The 8,881-nt window shown below is 42.8% G+C and overlaps 1 long non-coding RNA gene across 1 annotated transcript; it reads right to left on the bottom strand.

The window, feature by feature from the left end:
- Window positions 1-4,907: 4,907 nt before the first annotated feature.
- Window positions 4,908-8,491, bottom strand: LOC147096207 (uncharacterized). Its single transcript, XR_015074869.1, has 3 exons — window positions 8,169-8,491; window positions 7,590-7,823; window positions 4,908-4,930 (listed from the first exon to the last, which is right to left on the bottom strand). It is a non-coding gene; the product is annotated as an uncharacterized LOC147096207 (long non-coding RNA).
- Window positions 8,492-8,881: the final 390 nt, after the last annotated feature.

Here is an 8,881-nt window from a genome sequence, read left to right as displayed (position 1 = left end):
CCTTCTGCCCTTCTCCTTCTAGGTGGAAGAGGTCGTGGGTTTGGGAAGTGCTGCCGAAGAAGCCTTGGTGAGTTGCTGCAGTGCATCTTGTAGATGGTACACACTGCAGCCACGGTACGCCGGTAGTGGAGGGAGTGAATGTTTAAGGTGGTGGATGGGGTGCCAATCAAATGGGCTGCTTTGTCTGGGATGGTGTCGAGCTTCTTGAGTGTTGTTGGAGCTGTACTCATCCAGGCAAGTGGAGAATATTCCATCACACTCATTACCTGTGCCTTGTAGATGGTGGAAAGGCTTTGGGGAGTCAGGAGGTGAGACACTTGCCACAGAATACCTAGCCTCTGACCTGCTCGTGTTGCCACTGTATTTATGTGGCTGGTCCAGTTAAGTTTCTGGTTAATGGTGACCCCCCAGATGTTGATGGTGCGAGATTCGGTGATGGTAATGTCATTGAATGTCAAGGGGCGGTGGTTAGACTCTCACTTGTTGGAGATAGACATTGCCTGGCACTTCTGTGGCGCAAATGTTACCTGCCACTTATCAGTCGAAGCCTGAACGTTGTCCAGGTCTTGTTGCATGCGGGCATGGACTGCTTCATTAGCTGCGGAGTTGTGAATGGCACTGAACACTGTGCAGTCATCAGCGAACATCCCCATTTCTGACCATATGTTGGAGGGAAGGTCATTGATGAAGTAGCTGAAGATGGTTGGGCCTAAGACACTGCCTGAGGAACTCCTGCAGTGATGTCCTGGGGCTGTGATGTTTGACCTTCAACCACCACAACCATCTTCCTTTGTGCTAGGTATGACTCCAGCCAGTGGAGAGTTCCCCCCCCGATTCCTACTGACTTCAGTTTTACTAGAGCTCCTTGATGCCACACTCAGTCAAATGCTGCCTTGATGTCAAGGGCAGTCACTCTCACCTCTGGAATTCAGCTCCTTTGTCCATGTCTGGACCAAGGCATCAATGAGGTCTGGGGCTGAGTAGTCTTGGCGGAACCCAAACTGGGCATGGGTGAGCAGGTTATTGGTAAGTGCCACTTGATAGCACTGTCGATGACACCTTCCATCACTTTGCTGATGATTGAGAGTAGACTGATGGGTGGTAATTGGCTGGATTGGATTTGTCCTGCTTTTTGTGGACAGGACATACCTGAGCAGTTTTCCACAATGTTGGATAGATGCCAGTGTTGTAGCTGTACTGGAACAGCTTGGCTTGACGCGCGGCTAGTTCTGGAGCATGAAGAGAGCATCAGTCACCTTCTTTATGCAATGGTGCATGATGAATGTGGTAAAGGTCACCAGATGCTGCCTGGAAGGATCCCAGTCCAGATGCAATAAAATTCAAGAACGCAGTGACTTTGACTGCCAGACAGTGCTACTGTCCAAGTGGGTGTGAGCTGCGGGTCAGCAGCAAGCAGCGGACAAATCTACCCAAAAGCATCTGGGGGAGGGCTGCATCTTCGTGGGAGGAGAGGCACCGAGAAATGCAGATTAGCGCCTCACAATGGGAGGTGAATCATAAATTTCTCATCATTTACCAATGATTTTAAATCTATGACCTATGGTTATTGACCATTATTAAATTATAGGCCAATCCAGACAAACAAATTCCACTGTCCCACTCACTGCCCCAAACTTTAATATGCTTCTTTTCAAGCAATTATCTAATTTCCTTTTAAAGAATTTACTGAATCCATTTCCCTGTCCCTGGTGTCCAGTGTTGCTGAAGACATGGGGGTATTTAACATTTAAAAGGCTAAATTCCCAAATGTAATAAGAACTTAAGAAATAGTAGCAGGAGTCGGCCATACAGCCCTTCGAGCCTGCTCCGCCATTCAATAAGATCATGGCTGATCGTCGACCTCAACTCCACTTTGCCGCCTGATCCCCATATCACTGGATTCCCCTAGAGTCCAAAAATCATTCTATCTCAGCCTTTAATATACTCAATGACTCAGCATCCACAGCCCTTTCGAGTAGAGAATTCCAAAGATTCACAACCCTCTGAATGAAGAAATGGTCTTAAATGGCCGACTACATGGTTTTATGAAGGGGAAGTCATGTTTGACAAATTGGCTGGAGTTCTTTGAGGAAGTAACATATAGGGTGGATAAAGGGGAACCAGTGGACGTAGTGTATTTAGACTTCCAAAAGGCATTTGACAAGGTGCCACACAAAAGATTACTGCTTAAGATAAAAAATCACGGGATTGGGGGTAATATTCTGGCATGGATAGAGGATTGGCTATCTAACAGAAGGCAGAGAGTTGGGATAAATGGTTCATTCTCAGACTGGCAATCAGTAACTAGTGGTGTTCCACAGGGGTCAGTGCTGGGTCCCCAACTCTTTACAATCTATATTAACGATTTGGAGGAGGGGACCGAGTGTAACATATCAAAGTTTGCAGATGATACTAAGATGGGAGGGGAAGTAGTGAGTGAGGAGGACATAAAAAACCTGCAAGGGGACATAGACAGGCTAAGTAAGTGGGCAGAGATTTGGCAGATGGAATACAATACTGGAAAGTGTGAGGTTATGAACTTTGGCAGGAAAAATCGTAGAGCAAGTTATTATCTTAATGGCAAGAAACTGGAAAGTACTGAAGTACAAAGGGATCTGGGGGCCCTGGTGCACGAAACTCAAAAGGTTAGTATGCAGGTGCAGCAAGTGATTAAGAAGGCCAATGGAATGTTGGCTTTCATTGCTAGGGGGATAGAATATAAAAATAGGGAGGTATTGCTTCAGTTGTACAAGGTATTGGTGAGACCGCACCTGGAATACTGCGTACAGTTTTGGTATCCATACTTAAGAAAGGACATACTTGCTCTCGAGTCAGTACAAAGAAGGTTCACTCGGTTAATCCCGGGGATGAGGGGATGGACATATGAGGAGAGGTTGAGTAGATTGGGACTCTACTCATTGGAGTTCAGAAGAATGAGAGGCGATCTTATTGAAACATATAAGATTGTGAAGGGGTTGGATCGGGTGGATGCGGGGAGGATGTTCCCGATGATGGGTGAAACTAGAACTAGGGGGCATAGCTTAGAATAAGGGGCTGCTCTTTCAAAACTGAGATGAGGAGGAACTACTTCACTCAGAGGGTGGTAGGTCCATGGAATATGCTGCCCCAAAACGCTGTAGAAGCTACATCATTACATAAATTTAAAACAGAAATAGACAGTTTCCTAGAAGTAAAGGGAATTAAGGGTTACGGGGAGCGGGCAGGAATTTGGACATGAGTCTAGGTTCGGATCGGCCATGGCCCTGTGGGTAGTGGAGCGGGCCCAGGGGCTGTGTAGCCTGATCCTGCTCCTATTTCGTGTGTCTAATTCTGTTAGATTCAGGAGATGGTTCTGTGATAGTAGATTGGCGGTTAGGATCAGATCAGCCATGATCTTATTGAATGGCGGAGCAGGCTCGAGGGGCCGATTGGCCTACTCCTGCTCCTATTTCTTATGTTCTTATGTTACCATATCCTGAGACTATGCCCCCTTGTTCGAGACTCTCCAGCCAGGGGAACCAACCTCTCAGCATCTACCTTGTCAATCCCCCTCAGAATCTTATATGTTTCAATGAGATCACCTCTCGTTCTTCTGAACTCCAGTGAGTATATTCCCAATCTACTCAATCTCTCCTCATCGGACAACCCTCTCATCCCAGGGATCAATCATGTGAACCTTTGTTGCACCGCCTCTAAGGCATGTATGTCCTTTCTCAGATAAAGGAGACCAGAACTGTGCACAGTGCTCCAGGTGTGGTCTCACCAAGGCCCTGTACAATTGTAGTAAGATTTCCTTACTCTTGTACTCCAATCCCCTTGCAATAAAGGCCAACATGCCATTTGCCTTCCTAATTGCTTGCTGTACCTTCATGCTAACTTTCTGTTTTTCCTGTACAAGGACATCCAATTGCCTCTGAACACCAACATTATATAATTTCTCCCCATTTAAAATATATTGTTTTTCTATTCTTCCTACCAAAGTGAATAACCTCACATTTCCCCACATTAGACTCCATCTGCCACCTTATTGCCCACTCACTTAACCTGTCTATATCCCATTGCAGGCTCTTTGTGTCCTCCACACAGCTTACTTACCCACCTAGCTTTGTATCGTCAGCAAACTTGGATACATTACACTCGGTCCCTTCACCTAAGTCATGAATATAGATTGTAAATAGCTGAGGCCCAAGCACTGATCCTTGCAGCACCCACTAGTTACAGTCTGTCAACCGGAAAATGACCCGTTTATCGCTAATTGATCGTGAGCTTTCAGAAAACCGGCCTCCAGCAGCAGCAGTTTTCAAATGTAGCTCCTCATGTCCCTTACATTTCTGACCAGTCTACTATCACCTAAAGTTGGCTTCCCATTCAAGCGGGAAATAGTATTGGCACCGACTCACAATATGGAAATAGCCAAGACTCCAGGATTTGGGACAGGGACACATCCATGGGGCAGGCAGAAGTTCAGCACAGCCCACATCTGTCCTGAAAATGCTCCCACTGGAATTTGTGCTAATTATTCAGCAAAAATGTCAAATGGAAGCTGATCAGATAATTATGTATTGTAACAGAAAACCGACCAGTAAAATCTAGTCAGTTACAAATACAATGAGATATTTATTATAAAAAGACAGGTCCATTCTACTAATAGAGAGAGCTGTTTAATAGCTGGTGTCAGGAAGCTCACACCCACCTGTATTAATCACCGTCAGCATCTTTCTCCACACTCTGTACTGCAGTGACCCAATGTACTTCCCCACATTTATTAAAGGGTAAACCTTCTGCGGCTCTGGGAGAGTTCGCTTCACTCTGGAACAGGAGATAAAGGTCAGTGTTGGATCATTCCAGGGTGGGCAAGAGATGTTAGAAATTCAATTATCGACTCAAATCAAGGGTGTCAATTATACCTTTTCTCAGTTTCCGGAAATTTCTGCGGAACAAGAACAATTATTACTATTTGTGTTTAGAGAACATTTTATCACAAAAAGAAACAGAGTGGATTCCACAGAAAAGTACATTCTAAATATGGAAAGTTATTGGACTGCCTCTTCCTGCCCTCACTGTACTGTGAGTTACTCCACAACATTACAACTGACTCGATCTGACTGCACAACACAAGTCACAGAGCTACAATCCAATTGTAAAATCCTGAAGAGTCTCAAATTCTTAGAATAAAAATATTATTTAAAGAGAGTCACTTTAATCTATTCAAGTTGTAATTTGCATGTGTCCTTTTCTAGAATCTGAAAATATAATGAAGAATAGTCAGCACTGATTTCAAAAGGGAAGGTCATGCTTGACCAACCTTATTGAATTCTCTGATGTAACAGAAAGGGTAGACAAGGGGAATTCAGTAGAGGTATCATATTTGGATTTCCAAAAGGCCTTCGATAAGGTACCGCATAGTAGACTCGTGACTAAGGTCAGAACATGTGGAGTCAGGGGACAAGTAGCAGAATGGATAGCAAGCTGGCTACAGAACAGAAAACAGAGAGTAGGGGTTCAAAATAGTTACTCAGATTGACAAAAGGTGTAAAGTTGTGTTCCACAAGGATCGGTGCAGGGACCACTGTTGTTCACCATTTACAGAAACCATTTGGACTCGGCAATTGGAAGTACAATTTCAAAATTTGCGGATTACGCCTAATTGGGGATATAGTCAATACCGAGAAGGACCGCAATAAAATACAGAAAGACATTAATAAACTTGCAGAATGTGCGTGTAATTAGCAGATTAATTTCAATATAGGCAAGTGTGAGGTGGTACATTATGGTAGGAATAAAAGGAGGCCACATACTCCTTGGAAAATAAGTCTAAATGGGGAAGAGGAACAGAGGGATCTGGGGATACCAGATACACAAATCACTAGAAGTAGTGACACAGGTTAATAAGGCCATAAAAACAAACAAAGCACTGGGGCTCATTTCTAGTGAATTGTGAAGCAGAGAAGTTATCTTAAACTTGTATAGAACCTTGGTTAGACCACACTTGGAGTACTGGGAACAGTTCTGGTCTCCATATTATAAAAAAAAGATAGAGTCACTGGAGAAGGTGCATGAAAGATTTACGAGAAAGATACCAGCACTGAGAGGTTGCACCAATCAGGAAAGAGTGAACAGGCTGGGGCTCTTGTAAAGGAATAGCCATGATTCAGAGAAATACACAATACTATAAACAGAATTCTGATATTATTAATAAAAGACATACTGGGTAAAAAGCAGTTAAGCCAATATTAAGAATTGAATGAAGAATCTTTGATAAGAATGGCATCAAACAAAAACCATAGCTGTCATTGTTTTTATGATGGTTTTTGGAAAACCTAAAGGTAGAGAAATAATTATGCATGCAATAGTTGAATTGACAGTAAAATAGAAAGCATTTGAAAGAGGTATCAATAAAGACAATTAGCTGACATCAGCAGAGAACGTCAAAGAAGATATACTAATGCCAAAAGGGTATAAAAATAAGACCTTTTTTAACAGAAGTCAGAACACACTGAAAGGGCAAAGCGTTTCTCAACACTTTGGAGGCATCTCTGTAAGTCTTTAACTATGAGTCTCGGGAAGTCAAAGGTATTGATTTTTGGTGGATGTTCTGCATTTAGAAATAAGTAAGAAATAAGAAATGAAAGCTAATTGTTTTTGAACTGTAATGTTGCGATGGATACACCAGCTGTTAACTACATGTCGGTTCTTTAATAAATTTATATATTTTTAGAATTGTCTCACAGAGTAATTTCTGTATCAACCTCGCGAACTCAAATCTCTGTATATTCTCTGGTGAAGAATTGCAGAGTTCTGGGGGGTATTCTAGACCCTCATAATATCCGGATGGTTACAGTCTAGTTCAACTTATTAAAAGTACTATCCGGAGGACGGCAACATCTTTAGTCGTTCTTTTCCTTTAGGGAGAGATAGCCTGAACCTTTAGACGCATTTAAGCATCTTATGGAATTCGGCTATCTCTAACTTAAGTTGAAGGTGAATGTCTGGGGAATACGCCTGATCTGGAATAGCCCAAAAGGGCTAGGATTGTAATTATCCATTCACTCGGTTCTCGAGAAAAGGGAAGACTGAGGGGGTGACCTGATGGAGGTCTTTAAGATTATGAAAGGGTTTGATAGACGTAGAGAAGATGTGTCCACTTGCAGGGGAGACCAGAACTAGGGGCCATAAATACAAGAAAGTCACTAATAAATCCAATAGTGAATTCAACAACAACTTACATTTATATAGTGCTTTTAACGTAATAAAACTTCTTTACCCAGAGAGTGGTGAGAACGTGGAACGCGCTACCACATGGAGTGGTTGAGGTGAATAGTATAAATGCATTTAAGGGGAAGCTAGATAAACACGAGGGAGAAAGGAATAGAATATGTTGATGGGTTTAGTCTACGAAGGGTGGGAGGAGGCTCGTGTGGAGCACAAACACCAACATGGACCTGTTGGGCCGAAAGGCCTGTTTCTGTGCTGTAAATACTCTGTAATTCAATGTAATATTCCAGGTTTTGATGGCACACCCTGCATGATCTTGAAGACTGTGTCAAAGAGGGACGAAGGAAACAAAAAACAAATAAATAAACAGCTACCGTTAAAAACTTGATGTTGTCCTGTTCACTCAGCTCTTGTTCAATATCCTGAACAGTGACTGAAAGTGATGAGATTTCCTCCATTATCTTCTCAATCCTCCCCTTCATCTCCTGACTGTTTTTCTCTTTCTCCAGTTTCAGATCTCCCAACACAATCCTCTCTTCCTCACGGAGAAACTGGTGAAGTTTTTCAAATTCTGCTTTAATCTGTTTCTCTGTCTTTACGCCTTGGTCCTTTGGAAAAGAATAGTGAGATTGAAAAAACAAATGAGCATTTTAAAAAGGTTGTGCAGCCTGTGCAGTTCTCGTCATACAAGAATCTTTTAGAGGAAAACATTCCCTGCTGCAGTGAAATCCAGTTAATGGGGACCAGATGATAATTTATTCAGAAGAGGGAGCTCTAACTGTGGATCGAGCTGCTGTATTTTCTTTAACTCCGGTTTCACCAGCACAAGGAAGTGTCTGTGCTAATTCAATGATTTGCTAAATTGAGATTTTACTTTGGTAATGGACATTCAACGGTTCAAAGAAAAACAAATCGTGATTGGAAAATATACAACAAAGTGACATCAAATGTACCTGAATGTGGGTTAATGTTTCCACATAATCACTTTTTACAGCGTCACATTCCTTCTTCTTGTCCTGGACCGGCTTCAGTAAGGTTCGCAGTTCCTCCTGAACAAAGATCAGTTAATTTGTACACTTTTGTGCCATAAACAGCTGAAAATTAAATAGCATTTAGTTTAATCAATGAAAATTCTCAGAGCATTCATTCCCTCGAATATTGAAGATTAAGGAGTGATCTAACTGAGGTGTTTAAGATGATTAAAGGAGTTGCGAGGGGAGATAGAGAGAAACTATTTCCTCTGGTGGGAAAGTCCACAAGGGGGCAGAACCTTAAAATGAAAGCCAGGCCATTCAGGGGTGATGTCAGGAAGCACTTCTTCACACAAAGGGTAGAGGAAATCTGGAACTCTCTCCCCCAAAAAGCTGCATGGCCGGGGGTCAATTGAAAATTTCAAAACTGAGACTGATGGATTTTTGTTAGCAAGGATATTAAGGGTTACAGAACCAAGGCAGCTAGATGGAGTTAAGATACAGGTCAGCCATGATCTAACTGAATGGCAAAACAGGCTCAATGGGCTTAATTTTTTCAATTTGTGGGCGTCGCTGGCAAGGCCAGCATTTACTGCCCATCCCTAATTGCTCTAGAAAGGAGGTGGGGAGCCACCTTATACAACTGAGAGACTTACTAGGCCATTTCAGAGGGCAGTTACAAGTCAACCACATTG

The sequence above is a fragment of the Somniosus microcephalus genome, unplaced genomic scaffold (assembly GCF_052327205.1).
Source record: "Somniosus microcephalus isolate GS21.2 unplaced genomic scaffold, FLI_Smic_1.0 unresolved_chr1, whole genome shotgun sequence".
NCBI lineage: Eukaryota > Metazoa > Chordata > Chondrichthyes > Squaliformes > Somniosidae > Somniosus > Somniosus microcephalus.
Note: the sequence above shows the minus strand (reverse complement) of the source record. Positions and strands in the feature narration are given on the sequence as shown.